Genomic DNA, 16,464 nt, shown 5'->3' on the forward strand with positions numbered 1-16,464 from the left:
CGGGGAGCTAGTGCGGTGCCCACCGCCAGCGGTACCAGCCCCTTCTCCCAGCGCCGACGTTCTGGACCGGGTTTTAGAACGGCAGCATTTGATAAGGCTAAAAGTACCTTTGATTTTATTCAAGCCGGACAATGATTAATACATGCATGTATTAAATTTCTGAAGTGCGCGTCAATGAACAGCCATGCTAACGTGACTGAGACTGAGTTCAGGGGAGTAACGCTCGGAGAAAAAATGGGTTCCGCCGAGATCAGAGTGCATTTAAAATTGAGGCCCCGTGAGGGATTTTCAGAATCACCCCAGTTTTATATACCCAAACAAGCTCATTCCTTTGGTGAGAATGAGGAGGTTTTCATCTCCTTCAGAATTCTGGGGTAAACTGTCCTTGTACAAAATTTGTTCAGGGTCAAGTTTTAGGCAATATTTTGTGCTGCAATAATCACACCGTGACAGACAACCTTTTCATCAACTAAGAAAAAAAATTCTCTTCTTCAGGTCAGGACAAGAAAGGAACATGACAGAGCTATAAATACAGAGCCCAGAGGTGCGAAATCTTGTGCATTAAATGTGGTCATTGGCCATGTTTAAGGGTTTTTTCCAAACATTTCAGATGTTTAGACAGAGAAGCAAATATATACATACAGGAATCTCAGCAAGGAAAGCAGCTGCTCATTGTTAAATGATTCTCTCTGATAATTGCTGTGAAATTTTTCAGACAATTATTTAAAAAATATATAACTGATTAGAGGGAATTGAATTGGGTAAATCACTTACATGTGTAACCTCAGGTTTAGAGGCAGAAGCAGCTGAAAACTGAGGGAAAAGGCTGTCCGATCACATTCCCATTTGCCAGGTATGGGCCAAAGAGACTCAGCAGGGCTAAATAAAGATTTTCAGATAACAATCTGAACATTTTAATCTGTGATACTAAAAGAAAAACCCTCGTCACCAAGCAACTAAAGTTAGACATTTAAATTATGCTACTGATTTCCAGAGGTGTGCGAATACACTACTGTGCCCAATAAAGTCAGAGAGAGATGAGTGCTCAGAGCACAGCGGCAGGGAGGGCAAAAAGAAGGAAAAAACAAGCCACACGATGGTCTCAGGTGTGTAAGGCTAAGTTTAATCACTTAAGCAGTGATATTTTTAAGTCCTGCCTCCAAAAGGTGCCTTGGGCAAGCTTCGCTGTGCGGGTGGTGGTGGTGAGACCTATATGCTCATGATGGTTGGGTGAAAAAATTTTAAATGCCTGTCAGAAACTGCACTCTGGCTTTTTAGAAAAAAAAAAAAATAGAACCCTCACTGCGCAATCGTAAGGATTTCCTGTTGCCAAAGGTTACCATTGGCTAGAAAGAGTTCTTGAGACTATCTTAAAAGTAGTGTTTAAACGCAGAGATTTTTTTACAGGATGGTGCTGGCTGCTTGTGTGAATGTAAGTGGCAAGTCTCTCGAGGCTCATCCAGCACTGGATTAGCTGAAGTCATGCCCAGGTCAGTGCAGCCAGAAGGATGGTCCTGATAAGGCAAGAAAGGAATGAATGTGTAATGGGAGGAGAGATATTGGTGATTCATCGCTAATCCTAAGAGTTTGCTTACTCACCTTGCCAGAAAAATAACAGAGTAGACGTGACACAAAATGTTATCCAAAGAACTATTACAAAATAACCTTCTCCTAAGTAAAATGAGCTAAAATTAACATAGTGGTTCTTTTTTTCAACCCAAGAAACAGAATTACTTAAAGATTTATTTATTTTTTTTCTGAATGTCGCTTTAGAAAACATGTTCTCAGCTTGGGGGCAGGGAAGAAGGCCCCTCTGTTCCGGAGGGTTCCCACAGCTTTCACCCAGGCCTCCGTGACGTCGGGCTCTGCTGTGGGGCCGGAGGCATCGGCGATCCTCGGTGAGCACGGAAGCAGGTTTGCAAACAGCCACGTCACTGCAGAGTGGCTGCCCACTACAACTACTGTGCTAAATGAGCTCCCAGGCGGGCCAGTTACAATGAAAAAATGGCACTACCACTATTTTAAGATGATAGTGCTATGGCAAACCAGTCATCACATGCTTGAGTTAGTAGCACAAGCAGTAGATTTAGAGTATTATGAAAATATATGCATTCTGAAGTGCTGTGAATTATACCAAATAATTCTGAATATCTCTTGCTATACTAATGAATCAAAGCAGAGCTTACCACATTATCTGCAATCACCATGGAGAAAATGGATTTCGGTGTACGTAGTTTCTGTATAAATAGTGCATCCCCAGCACATTCTTTAAGTAGCGTCTGATTGCATAATAACAACAATAATAAAGAGAGAGATGTCCAGCTTGCACACAGGCCAATTAAAGTATCAAGAGCACGAGGCTAGAGCACCACTGACTGGGGAGAAGTCAGTAGGGAGGTGCCCGGCTCAGCGGCGCACTCATCTCTGCGCCTTTGCCTCCCACCAGCCCTCCCGGCAGCGAACCGCGGGGTCTGCAGACCTTTTTCCCTGAATCCTCGCACGGAAGCAGGTCGTGGGGACAGCACAGTCTCCACTGTTTTACAGGCTGCTGGCAGAAACCAAGGAAGTCGTGACTGCAGCACGGAGGCACAGCTCAGCGGTTTGGGTGACGCTTCGGTGCTTGAGTAATTCGCGTTGTGCCCTACAGCTGTGCTGGGTAGGAATTTCACTAGCTGGAGGGAGCAGGCCCAGCCTCCGCGGTGTGCTCGTGGAAAGCAGTAAGCTGGAGGAATGTACTTTATGGGGTGGCTGGATCATATGTTTATGGCCTGAAATAGGAGATCCCAACACAAACCACTTTGTTGGTTTCTAATGGTGAGAGGCAGAATATGAAGCTCATGTAATTCATGCGGGGGAGTGGATATGAAAAGAGAATGTGGGCAAAACCTGGGACAGCCCACAGACTCAAGAGCTGTCTTGCCATTAATTATGGCTAACGGCCTAATACCAGTAATAAACACCTTCAAATTGAATACATTCCACATTCAGCCTGTAGAAACTCCCTTTACAGAGATGGCCCAGAAGAACTAAACGATTTAAAAACTAGGATGCTAGAATTATGCATTGCTAATAACACCGGCATAAACGCAGTAGAGGAGTGGGTGCTCTGGATCTCTGGAGATGACAATTTACCACCCAAAAGGAACTTCTGGTGGTTGACGGAATTCATAAAGTATTTCCTGTACCCTCTGTACAGGAGAAGTGGGTGGTCAAGACAGTGCCGGTACAGCTGGAAGGACTGTTCCGCCTGAGCGTTGCGGCGGTGGAGCTGGCCAGGTGGCTGGAAAGGCAGCACCTGTGCTGTGATTTCATGGGCACACCCCAGCCCAGCCAGACGCATGCTAATGCACCGCCCGGGCGGCCTTTCTGGGAGGGTACTTGCAGGCACTGCCCGGGGAGCCGGGAGCGCGCCACTTCGGGGAATGAGTCTGCTCCTCGAGGTACAGCCACTTAATTCTCTTCTCAGCACTGCAGAAGGGCAAATGTCCCTGGTTTAGGCCTTGGAAATAATGAGGTAAAATGGACTCAGCACCACTAAAACCTCCCCAAAGACAGGGCTAGATATTAGAATATCTGATTGGAAAACAACGACGGGCAAAGACAGCCTGTCTTGATAGGACCCCTCCTCTCCAAAAGCCATGGTAAAAGCTCCCTGGTCACAGAAGGAGAGCTGGGAGTTAAACGTGAAGTGGTCTGCAGGGATGCTAGAAAAAAGCAAATAAGCCAAAAAGCAGCTAAAGACCCTGACCACGCTGAAGAAGGAGGTTCTGCAGGCGGTTTGCAATGCTGCGATCGGAGACCAGGGTTTTCCTTGTTCTCCCAACACCACCAGGCGAACAACAGGACAAGGTGCTGTTTTCCCCATTAAAAAGGCGAAGGAAACCAGCAGCCGTACGCTTAGGGTGAGAGTGGACTGTCTTAAGATCAAATCCAGTCTGCTTTCAGATGAGAGGAGTTCACTTTTAGTCCATATTAACTTGCTGTACTAATGCCAGTTGTGACTCGCAGCCTTGCGGCTCGACCCCACGCCACAGCGATAGCCAGGTTCAGGGCCGTTTTCCCTCCAGATACTTTCTAAATTTGGCAGTTTAAAATAAGATTTATGTATATTTAAGCATCTAACAAAACACCCAGTTCAAAACGTCAAGGTTCATCAATGGCCTCATTCATGTGCTTGAAGCGAAGCACGTGCCGAAGGCCGCTGCCGAACCATGGCCCGCGTCACCCGGCGCCCAGAAACGCCGAGCTCCCGGGCGCTGCGGTGTAGACAGACGGCTCTTTATTTTGGGAGCCTAAATACAGAACTGGTGCCCAGCTTTAGATAATCAGAATTTCATCCCCTCTACAAAGACCTTGCAAAACACAAGTTATTTCCCTGAAACTAACAGTTGCTTTCTACATTTTAGCCTAAGTTTAATGCATCTAGACTCAAAAGTTTCTCAGTACCTTTGCCATTAATTAAAAAAAAATAATCTTGTGACCCTTTCATAAGGAAAAATACAGGGGATGTAGCTCCCATGCCCTGGACACACTTACATTTGGCTTGGTTCACTTCCAAAGGCCATGATCCAACAAGATATTCAAACACCTGTATAACTTAAACCCACTTTTAAGAACTGCATTGAACTTTGGCAAAAGTAGGGGAAAATAAATTCTGTTAAAACACCACTTTATTTCTTTCAAATCTGATTTTTTGAGAATCTTGAATGCAATGCATGACTTAAAATATTTCCTTCCTCATGTAGAATATTTTAATATTAAGGCAGATATTTTTATATCTCCACAAATTAAATGCACCATGGCTGAAAGTTTGACAGAAGCTTTAATTTGCACATAAAAAGGTAGAACGATTTCAGTTTTGACAGCATAAGCTTTTGATTTGTTAATAAAGGCAATTCTTTCGCAATTGTGAACATATTCCCCAAATAAGACAATGCAGTTTGTAGCAAAAAAACCCACCTTCCTGGAGTAGAAAATAAACTTTTGATCCAAAGTTATTAAAGAAATTCAGATTTTATAAAAATAAAAGAATGAAACTTTCACATTCAAGCTTTAGTAGTAACAGAACAAGAATCAGTGGAAGATACATGTTCCTGCCACATTCTCTATACCTATTGTTATTAATGTAACCTACCTTCAGTATATTTGGGTGAAGCTCATTGCTAGAAAGTACCTGTGAAAAGTTGAAGTCATTTTGGGAGTTGGAGGTGAGAAAGCTGTGTGTCTGGAAACGGTTTTGGGGAAAATTAACACAGATTTTCCTTGTGATGTTCTTAATCAAACTGCAATCTAAGAACACTAAGACTTCCGACTCTCGTGATGGAACCCAAGTGCCACAAAGTTTGTAAAGCGAGATATAACCAAGGGCACCAGAGGCCAAGCTTTCAGTGACCTCCTCGGTGCCCAAGACAGTGTTCTGCTTTTCTCCCGAGAGACCGCAGAGGAGGAGGGAGTGTGGAGCTAAGAAGCGGTTTGAGCAGAGCCAGCTTAAGCATGGAAAAAAAAATAAAATTTGGATTTCTGATCTCAGATCAAACAAATTATTCAAAACTTTTCCCACGTGACAGCCAAAAGCTGCAGCATGGGAGCAAAGCTGAAAGCACCCAGGATCTGCTTCAGCATACAAAAGGGTAAAGGATCACCCGCCCGCGGGCCTGCCCAGGTCTCAGCTTTTACAGGCTCAGCCAGTACTCTGCCCTGGCATCAGAAGCTGACTAAAGCTTCTCAGCGAGATGAGCGCTGTGTCCAAATGGTTTGAGGTACAAAATAGCCAGTGCTGTTATTACCAGCCTGCTGCTTTTAGCTCTCGGAGTAGACACTAACCCAGACCACCGCTACAGGGGCCCCTGGCTGTCACCCGCGTGGGCACTGGCGAGGCAATGAGCCAACGACGTGAATATGCCTGATAGAAGATATAACCCATCTCCTGCACATTGCTAGAAAACTCTTCCTGGACATCTGCAGCCATGGCACGGAGCTGTTGACTGCCTGTGTCACTGGAGAGAGCGGTTACTTACAGATGATTGGCAGCAGTGTATCCTGCTATAATGCTAACTAAGCCCGTGACACAGCCTGCTATCAATATTTTACTCTATTGCACGTGGCATTTTGCAGGGACACTAGATACTGTGCTCTGAGGCTTACTGGTTCACAGTCCTTCCATTTAATAACAAAGTCTCTCGATTTTTGTAAACGTCTAAGCTTTTGCTGGAAGAAGTCAAGCAGTTCATTACTTAAAGACATTTTTGTTTTCCAAACAGTATCCCCCCATGCTTTTCTTTGCTTGCATCTCACCACAGTTGCCTCCTAATCCAGTGTTGGTGAAACAAGGATGAAGGTATTTTGATTATGTTTTCACACTTCTGATGTACAGTTGCCTTGTCTCCTTCCACTTTCCTTCTGACTACACTCTGCTTCACAAATGCAGCCATCTGGCACAACATCTCTTTTTTTTTTTTTTTTTTTTTATTGACACCTGAGTAATCATAGCCCTTTTTTTCCTTTTTCTTTTTTTTTTTTTTTTTTTTTTAATTAAATAAAGCAAATGTTTCTAGCTCCAATGCATAGGCTTATAATAGGCAAGCCACATCCCAGTAATGAAAAGCAGGAAAAGTGAGAGGTCACTGGTATTAATGTTAGAAGACATTTAGGGTGAGAAGAGAATCAAAAAAAAGCATCCAGTATTTTCAATGAGATTATTACAAGTTATCTCCAGCACTTTTTTTTCCTTCACACTGGTTTGCAGCCTCATGAACGGTTATTTTAAAGTTTAACCTGCTTCAGGTTTGGGCAGTGAAGACGCTAGGCTCGATCGCCCGGGGGGCACACGGGACATCGCGGTATCGTGCTCCAGAGCAACTCCACCTTGGTGTGGTAGGACCAGCATTTACAGAGCACTCATTTCATCTCTGGATCCCAGTGTTGAAAAATGAAAATAATGTGTGTCATGGAAGGCTGAGTGGTGCAGCCACCTCTGGGAGTGGGAATGAACCGGCTAGTTTAATTCTCTGTCTTTACGACAATCAGCTGCAATTCCACTAACTCCAGTGGGTTCATGCTGGGAAGGGATTTCCCTTTCACAAGGTTCAGTGCATTGGTCACGTCTGAACACAGCTCTTTAAGATCACAACTCACAATGCTATTAGGTCAAGCATCAATCAAGCCCTGTTTTTTCTTTATTTGTTTAATTGGGAAATGAAGTATTTCCATATATTTTGTGTATGAAATATACTTATAAAAACATTGATGGCAAAGTTGTGGCCCCAAAAATTCAGAATAGTCTTACCACACATTGCTGTATGGCCAAAGTTGCATCCCAAGAGTTTTTCCTTGGCCTTGTCTCAAAGGGTATCTTGCAGACTTCGTCTCTCTTGCTAACACTCACCTTTCCCATGCTAGAAATAAATTTGACAACGCTAACTCGATCTCCACCCGGCTGCCATCTCCTCCACACATCTGATCCTAGCCCTGAACTCTATCCCTCTTGAAATAAAAGATGGACACCACCCCGCAGACCAAGTGACCTGGAAACACTGCACAGAGATATATGAGCAATGGAGCAACTGTGCCAAAGGAAACTCACAAATCACATACTCCGGGCAATGGGACAACTGGCAGGAAGACAAAATAAAATGACTGCCTCCCTACCTTTCACGGACTCCCTCAGCCGACACCACTACAGTCTGCTGCTGAAGCATATCTGCATCAGCTAAACCTGCTGTTTCTCTAACAAACCTCTTGCTGCAGTCCTTCAAGGCAGGAGGAATTGGGGCAGCCAAGGTTGGGATGGTGTCAGGAGAACCACTTCCTACCAGCTCAACAAATACCCAAGGACAGAGGAGCAGAAGCGGCTGCCCTGCATGCACCTACCTGGCCAGTCCCTTCGAGTAGTGTGGCAAGTTCAGGCAGGAAGGAATCACAGCAGCACCTGAAATAAAGACACAAATTCTCAGGCACAACAGCTGCTGCTCCATCATTCAAGTTGTCACAAACCACGGATATCAACAGTATGATTTTTGCTGTCATTACCAATTTGAAAGTGCCATTGATAATGTGCCAGTACAGTTCAATAATGTTAGACTCTACAGACTGAACCTGCCCTGAAATCCTTGGGTTTTTTTCCCATTTCTTTTGAATAGACTTTTCCAATAGGCTCTATCTCTAGGTGTGGGCTAGGCAAGTGCACTGGGCATCTGTGCCACATGAGCTCGGTGTTTCTTTGCTTTGGTGGGTTACCAAAGAAGATTTTTTGATGATACAAGCAGCTTCCTCCCTGTGTGAATGTTTAGCAGGGGCCACAGCATTCTTGTGGGATGGATTTCCATCTCACAGAGATGCCAAAGGCGGGGGGGGGGGGGGGGGGGGGGGGAAGAAGTTTGACATAAAAAGCTCAATCTAGACCCTATCAGGACCCGAATGCAGATTCAGATCCAAGCTAGGACAATCTGGACTTGGTTTTGTGAGAAATACCTGGTTTTCAAGATGCAGCCACCTGGAAGATTCCCTTTTTCACTTTCAAACTGAAAAGAGAGATGGAGCAGTTAATGGGGGAAGAAAAAGGCCATGAAAATGACAAGCTCTGTAAAAAGTTTCTTTGCAAATAACAGTTTAATACTAAGAAGTTGGGTTAAAATGGTTTCAAAGTCTAAAATTAGTTACATTTTAAACTAACAGCATATGCTTTTATTGTCTCTGATCTAAAATATAATCCCAGGAGGCTGTAAAAAGCATGCAAATTACAGAAAGCTAATTTGCTCCAACAGCGACACCTCCCATGTAGTTGGGAGGTCTATTAGACCTAGTGTACTCTCCATTATTTGCATATTAATAGCACCTGCTGAAATACTTTGGGATTTACTTTTCCTGCCAGCAGAGGGACAAAACAAACAAAAATTTATATAAAATTCCTTTCATACAGATTTGATGAACAATAAACTATTTAGACAGTGCTAAGAATGCCAAATTAGTGAGAGGCAATGGCATAGGATTGCAGATGCCATCTGTGATTTTCAGAGAAACTGGACTGCAAGTTCGCTTCAAAAAAAAAGCCAAAAACCAAACCAAAACCCCAAACAACAAAAAAGCCCTCTCTGGAAAGTGCTGGGTAATTTGAAATCACTCACTTGGCTCAAGACTGAAGAATGGAAAAGTTTAACTAAAGAAATCCAGACACTGCAGCAAGAAAAAAAGAAAAACACAACAAAAAAAACCCTACACATCCACAACCACTGAAAGCAGAACCCCCCAAAGTGGACCTTGATTAAAAATCTACAAAACCCCAGGCTTTGATATTAGCCAGGCCTGCAAGGCCTAGTCTCCTGCACATAAAACAAAAAATAAATTAGAACCAGCTACAGCCTGAGATTTACTTAACAAGCCAACTTCCAATCTCTGCTTATGACCACTGCTTCCCCTTCAGGCCCCCTAACTATAAAAAAAAGCCCCTTGCATATTCCTATAGCTCATCTTCTTCAGGGTAAGGGTGAAAGCAGCTTCCTTTCCACGGTAGCAAATGGAAAAAGATCACTTTTCAGTGCAAAGCTGAGCCAGACCTGGCGGGCTGGATGTATAACACGTGTCTCTCTGCAGAGCGGCTTTGGGATCTGACCAGGGAGGCCGGGGCATTCCCCAGTACCTCTTTTTCCAAACAGGCAATTGGTATTCCTAAAGAAGCTCCAGCCATGTACTCATATTCCCTTCAAGAGTTACAAGGGGCCTATATTTCTCCCCGCTTTTTAAACCCACTGCTTTAATTCTGATTATGCACCCTTTTTTAAATAGGCACTGAAAGACCCACTAGAGTTATTTACTGCTGGTGTGCTGAGTTTCTGTAGCATTTTAACTACCTTCATATTCCCAAACGAAGAAGGCAATTTAACTTTAAGTTAAAAATGACTAAATTGTTCTTCACATATTAAAAAAGCCGTGGAAGAGCGTTTCGTGTAGGACAATGAAGCACGGAAAAGTGAGATTTTGAGCAGCCTGGCCAGTGCTCTGCTGGGAGGGTGAATCGAGAGCCTGTCCTGAGCAAGGGCAGCCTTCCGTGTGGCAGCGGAGCCCCCGGCTCCGTCTCTTTGCATCGTGTGGCTTCTGTGTGAGGGGGGTGGAGAGAAGAAGGGACTGTTATGGGGAAATATATTATTATTGGCCTCTTCTCTCTTCACCACAGACAGAGCTCAATATGTCTTTCGGCTCTGCACAGCCAAATGAGACCTATGAAAAACTTGCTCAGTGTCAATTATAATTACCGAAGGAGGCAATCAAACATTACAGCAACGGGGACCCCTGAAATGGCATAGACAGGCAACTCCCACCATGGCTGTCAACAAATGCTAATTCTCATTAATGTGTATGTAACTCTTAAACGCTGCAACAGTGGTAGCTGTTAGGATTAGCTGGTAGCTAATTGGTAGTAAGTAGTAGAACTAGTTGAAGTTGCAGGATGGCAAGCAGGTGCAGAGCAGAGGACTCAGCTCTGAGCTTACAATCGCTGCTGGTGATAATTTTCAGCATATTTTTGCATAGCCCAAACCCTCTAAATAGCTGGAAGGGAAAAGGGTTATCAGCATGGCTCCTGGGCGGCTTCAGTGGTTCAGGGCATCGAGAAGCAAAGCTACCCCTTTAGGTTTAAGATACTAGCTCAAAACTGTTAAGAACAGAGGGTTGCTATCATTCGGGTAAATTCAGTGCCTTATAAAAACAGGTTTGCATCCCATTTTGAGAAGAGGGCAGGATCCATCTCTTCTAATGCTTCTGTGTCTGGCAATCAGTTACCTGCTGTGGGCTGGTCGCAGATGCTGCACTGAGGGCTGGTAAGAGCAGGCACGGCGCCTCGGTAGGGGAAGCGTCTCCACCAACACAGAGGAAAGCCCAAGCCCAACAAGCAGGGCTTCATAACCCAGCGTGCCTCTGCACAGGCTCTCCTGCTGGCATGCTGTGCTTCAGAATGGCAAAGGCACGAAGAAGCATTTGGAGGGACCTGTCCTCTCACAGTTGGGAACACTCCCTGCCCCGGGGTACAGCGCGGCAGGGTGACAGGTACTGCTACTGCCTGCCATGTACATGGCTAAAAACTTCCTGTGCTGCCACGCAGCACTGCCCCAGCCTTTTTGTAAAGTGTTCTTCCAATCACGGAGAGACATGTATTTGTAATGACAGTAATAAAAATAAAAATAAAAAAAAAAAACCACCCTGAAAAGCAAAACCCAGGCCATTACCTATTATAACAAATTGAATTGGATGTTCCTTACCTGAAATTTCATGAGCAATTAGCAAACAGAATTATCCACAAATGCATGCATGCCCTATTATCCTTGTAGTGATTTCAGCAGTCACAACGTTACAAGCTTGCAGTTTGCTATCTAGCAGCTCTAGCAGGCTCCAAACCACAGCTTTTTCTTCTTTTTTTTAACATGAAGTTCATGGCAGCCAGTGTTTTACCACCTGCACACTGAGAGAGAAAAAAAGCAAGGGGGAGAGGATCAATATATACAGTATGTTTATATTCAGCAAAAGCATGTTGCAGAGTGGGGAGCTGTGATGTGTGTGCTTGCATTGTCTGTGAAAGGATCCTTAGTGGCGCTGCAGCTGGAAAAATAATGGAAGATCAGGGGAATGTCTTCAGTGACAAACTTTCATCTGGTAAGTTACAATTATAGTGTAGGAAACAATACCTTAGACCACAACTGATTTGTGAATCCCAGGAAAGGCAGATCACTGATTCTTCATCAGGGCTGCAGAACCTGATCTATAAAAATTTGGGCCTTGGCAGAAGGTTGGGTGTAAGTGTGATTTGCATCTCAATTCTTAGCCCACCACAACCTTTAAATCTTCCTGCAGCACTATCACAGTGGAAATTTTTGTTCTCAGTGTGCTCAAAATATATACTAAAAAATAAAACATCCCAGTACAACGGAAGCCAGCTGTTAATGGGAAAGAATGTAGCATTTATGCTCAAATTGTTTTACAAAACACCATTACATCAGAGTCTTTCACCATTTCAAGGGAGATCAAGTCCCCCTGACACCATCTTCAGGGACTTCATGTGGTGCTTGTCACTATCATTCCACTTGCACAAACACCACAGCCCTTTCAGTTTTTATCTGCCAAGAACCCAGAATATGTTACATTATTTAGTTTTTGTAAGAAGCTTTTCTGTATGAAGAATTCACAACAAATGAAAGTCATTTTCCTGAAAAAATGAGCTTGTGAGTGACAGTTAAGGGAATTTTGGGGAGGCCCCCTTTACAGGAGATGGCCGCAGCTCTGCCATCCTTCCTGCTGATTGATGGCACAGGTCCAACTGATTGAACACAGAGCAGCCACCAGCACTGACAATGATGGTGTGACACTCACATATTTCCTCAAAAACCTTTATGGGTCAGACTATGAGCCCCGTACTCATGCTGGAGATGAGTTATTCATAGTAACAGGAGGGCTTCCCCGTGCCGCCACTGAATCTGGGAGACAAGTTTGCAGAGTGAGGTAAAAAAATCTAACTTCTTTAGCCAAGGAAATGTTCCACGTCAAATGCTCACAGCCTCTTAACCCAGTGTCAACAAAGACAGGTCTTCATGCCCTTCCTGCGTGTTTGTGAAGCCAACTGAGCCAAGCTCTTTGAGAGGAAGCCAGTATGCAGAGCCGCCCACGAGCCATAGAAGATGATTATTAATGTTCTGGCAGAGCTCAGATGCCTCTCCTTGCTGCATATGGAGCCAGGTTTTGTCCTGAAGAGCTACATACGACCGTGAATTCAAATTCACATTTATTTTGGCAATTTGATACCTGTTTTCCTATGTGTAGAATTTTATTGCCACTTACTCAGATATGGCTAAATTCAGAAACCCTTTCCAGGGACACGTTCTCCAGCTGATTGACTTTCCAGGCTCCAAACCTCAAAGCCCAAGTAAAGGGTGCAGGAGTTTGTCTACCAGCAATAGGAGAACATCAGACACATATCATAAATGTGCTTCCAAGTTTCTTTCTGCTTTTGCTGTTACTGGAGTTGATAGAAGCTTTCTATTGACTTCAGCAGACATAGGCTTAATGAAGGACATTTTTTTCTACCCACCACATAAAGGCACTTTCATTCCCTCACTCTAATTTGCCATGTTGGGACCCAGCGATTTGTTTTATTGCATAGTGATACATGTTGGCATTTGCAAGATTGCTGCACTTTCACTGTGAACTTTCATACAAGCTGCTCCCCTATGACAAATGGAAAGCAAATCTCCACACAGAAGGTTATGGCTCTTCTTGACATGCACCGAGTGAAGTGTGATGTTCCACAAGGAAGAGGCCAAGCTTTGGAAAAGTTACTCCCATATTTGAGTACCTGTATTTGGAGACATTTATGGGGCGTTGATTCTACAATATAACAAGACACTGACCCTCTGAGGTTTCTGACCTGGGACATCCCAAACAATCACTTACTTTTCATAATGTTTGCTTTCACTCCACTGAGTGTCTGAGAGCCCAATCAGAGTATTTCAGACTGAAAAGAAGTCTGGTCCTGGATTTCCTGCTAAAAATAAATAAATCAATCAATATATTCATACAAATGTAGCATAAATAGTTTTTCTTTTCTTTAAGGACACTTCCTTGTTAACTGCACAGAAAGCAGTCAGAAGAAGTATAGATCTTACCAACTACTCCTCAGCTTAACATCTCTAGCATTCAAAACATACAACTTCTGTGTTTGTACTACATTTCCCTAACAGCTTACATCGAGGCCAAACAGACAGAATTCTGCAAAGGTCTTCTAAAATAAGCTTATTTAAAAGAGCAAGGTCAATGCCCAACATATGTCTGATTCTGTGAGTAGAAATCAAAGAGCTAGGAGCAAATGGCATATGTCAGAACTCAGTGGTTTTCCATGCCAGGCTCTTTTACCAAGTTCACATTTCTGCTGCCAAAAACAGTAACAATCCCATCATATGGACTTCAGCTTTGGAAAAGTGTCTAAAAAAACCTCCAGTGTCTGTACATAGGCTACTTAGCTCAATAAATAAAACTAATGCATAGATAAACGTGTTTATCTGGACATGCTATTTATTGTCTCTATAACTGTATTTTTCTTTTAATGGGACACATGCTGATTCCATGCTTCAGCCCTAGGCCCTATTAAAATCAGATTAAAAGCAGTAGTAATGTAGTTATTTCCATTTATAATATGCCCATCAAGAGAAAAGAGAGCATTAAAATAGAAAAATATATATAAACAGGATTTAAGATTTTTTTAAAAAAGCATTCTGCTCCTTTTTGATCTTTGCAAAAAAAGGTATTTTTTAAAATAAAAAACTTTTCCCTCTGTTCACATGGAGTAAACTCTGTCTGGTCTTTTAAACCATATCTTGCAGAACGATATTTGTGATTTCAATTAAAATATGCTATTGTCACTTTAGCCTCCCTCTTTGGTATTTTAAATTGATCCTAATGGCTTTGCCTTAAGTGATTTGCATCCCATGGTGAATCCCTGTCACTGACAGCACCTCCCACTATTGCCCTCCCGAATAATCACTACCAGATAATCACTTCTTCCCCCTTCTCCCAACATTACTGCTCGCTTCCCCTCTGACTCTGCATGCTGGTACAGTCTGCAAAGTATTTGCTCTTTAACATCTTTAACATATGGCTTGTTGCTCTGGCACACAACAGTCAGGGATTTAAAAGAAGGATAAAAGCTGCATGAAAAAGGCCAAACCAATGGCTCTACAGGTAGGCTTGTACCTCTCCACGGCCTGTGTTCCAGGCTGCAAACCAGAGAGCGAGGAAAGGCAGAGGAAGAGGTAAATGGTGGGTTGTGATTCAAATCCCTCCCGGCACCGTACTCACAGTTTAGGGCCTGGCAGGTGCTTATGCAGCCCGATTCCTCTTGCTGCTCGCTGCTTTCTAACAGGGCCCTGTGAGATGGAGACCGTCGGAGGTGAACCTGTTTAGGAATGCAGAATTTTCATTGGAGACTTTCCACCAAAAAGATGCCATCAGCAGAGCCCCTAAAAGGCTTTGGTTGAAAGCTAACACCAGAGCTGCCCTCTGCCCCCTCTGCATTGCATCCCTCACACACCCTGCTACGCACACGAGGATGCACAGGGAACCACAAGCTTTCTCCTTCTGAGAGGAGGATCCTTTCTCCTTTGCCTTTCATGGATCTCATTATTAATTGAAGAATCATTTAGTTTGCATAATTGTCCTCTGCCATACATAATTCCAACCTTTCTCTTTAAATTGGCTTATTAAACTAAATACAGTCTTTTGTTTTCATGACTCCATCTATCAAAGCTTCTAGATGGACAGTCAGTCTGATGTAAAGAAAAAACCCCAAGCTAGTAATATCAGGAATCATCTCTTTATGTACATTTATGAGATCTACCACCAGGTGACTCCATTCTAAAATATCTATATTTCCATAAAACAAAATGCTTTCTTTCCTACACCCTAACATCATCACAATGCCCCCCTCCATAAGATTTAGCACTCTGAAAAAAACAGTGTTAAATAAATAGCACTCTTACTTAAGATATGAACTATTTCTTTTTGAATAGCACATGCAATTGTATTAGAGAGATTCAGGAATTTCCAGGACAGCCTGATCTGTTCCTGTCTAATCAGACCTGATTAATTCAAATCAAACTGCAAACCTCAGTTTTATTTTGCTTTAAAAACTCAAGATCAACAACAACTCAGCAGTATGTAGATATCACAGAGGCAGTTAACAAGGAAAGCCTACAGACACGGAGTCTCATAGAGTCAAATGGATATGATTAAACATTTGGAATAATTTATTAATATTTTATACATTCAAATATATACAGAGCAGATAGGACCAGTCAGAGGGATGCTCTTCACAGGGGACTTTATTATACTTGTGCCTAAGAACAGGAGATCCAGCTCAGGTGTCAAAGGGTGTTTCTTGAAAATAGAAAAATTATTAACAAATAATAGGGTTATGTGGGAAGGTTTGTAATACAGAACTGCACTAAACCATGCAATGATCTAGACAGATAATCAAAGCGTTCATGTGACACTGAGCACAGCAGAATAAATAAAATAAGGTAAAATAAAATAAAACAATCTTGCAAATGCAAGGCTGCAAATGCAAAATAGGTAGCAGTGCAAGAAGTGCTTCAGAGATTTACTGAGCCATTATTTGTGTGGAATGCATTCTCAGATAGGCTCTCAGACCTGACCAGTTTAATCCACATCAGACCAGGGAGACACAGGGTCAGGAGGCTGAACGTGGATTTGGGCACTTTGCACAGCTGTTTTCCTTAGGTGCAATATACTTGTCACTAGTGGTGGCACTTTGCATTTGCTGTATGGCAGCATATGTGCTTGCCACATTTGGGACCCATTATATCTCTTTACCCTCCAGCCACTTCCCTTCCCTTCTTGTTAGCTGCATGTCCATATATTCTTCCATATTCTTTCACTACGTTGCAATGCCAGCTCTTTGCCCCCTCTGCC

The 16,464-nt window shown here is 43.2% G+C and overlaps 1 long non-coding RNA gene across 2 annotated transcripts in view; it reads right to left on the reverse strand.

The window, feature by feature from the left end:
• The window catches only part of LOC116960813, a 517,030-nt gene that overhangs the window by 15,618 nt on the left and 484,948 nt on the right, over window positions 1-16,464 (reverse strand). Inside the window, exons 5-9 of one of the 2 annotated variants that reach the window (XR_004406602.2) lie at window positions 14,833-14,929; window positions 13,432-13,519; window positions 11,250-11,449; window positions 8,470-8,519; window positions 7,870-7,927 (exon numbers count right to left, since the gene is read on the reverse strand). This is a non-coding gene — a long non-coding RNA (uncharacterized LOC116960813). Of the gene's footprint in view, window positions 1-7,869; window positions 7,928-8,469; window positions 8,520-11,249; window positions 11,450-13,431; window positions 13,523-14,832; window positions 14,930-16,464 lie in introns of both variants that reach the window. The other variant, XR_004406601.2, reaches the window with a different exon arrangement.

The sequence above is a fragment of the Tyto alba genome, unplaced genomic scaffold (genome assembly GCF_018691265.1).
Source record: "Tyto alba isolate M040663 unplaced genomic scaffold, T.alba_DEE_v4.0 Super-Scaffold_16, whole genome shotgun sequence".
NCBI lineage: Eukaryota > Metazoa > Chordata > Aves > Strigiformes > Tytonidae > Tyto > Tyto alba.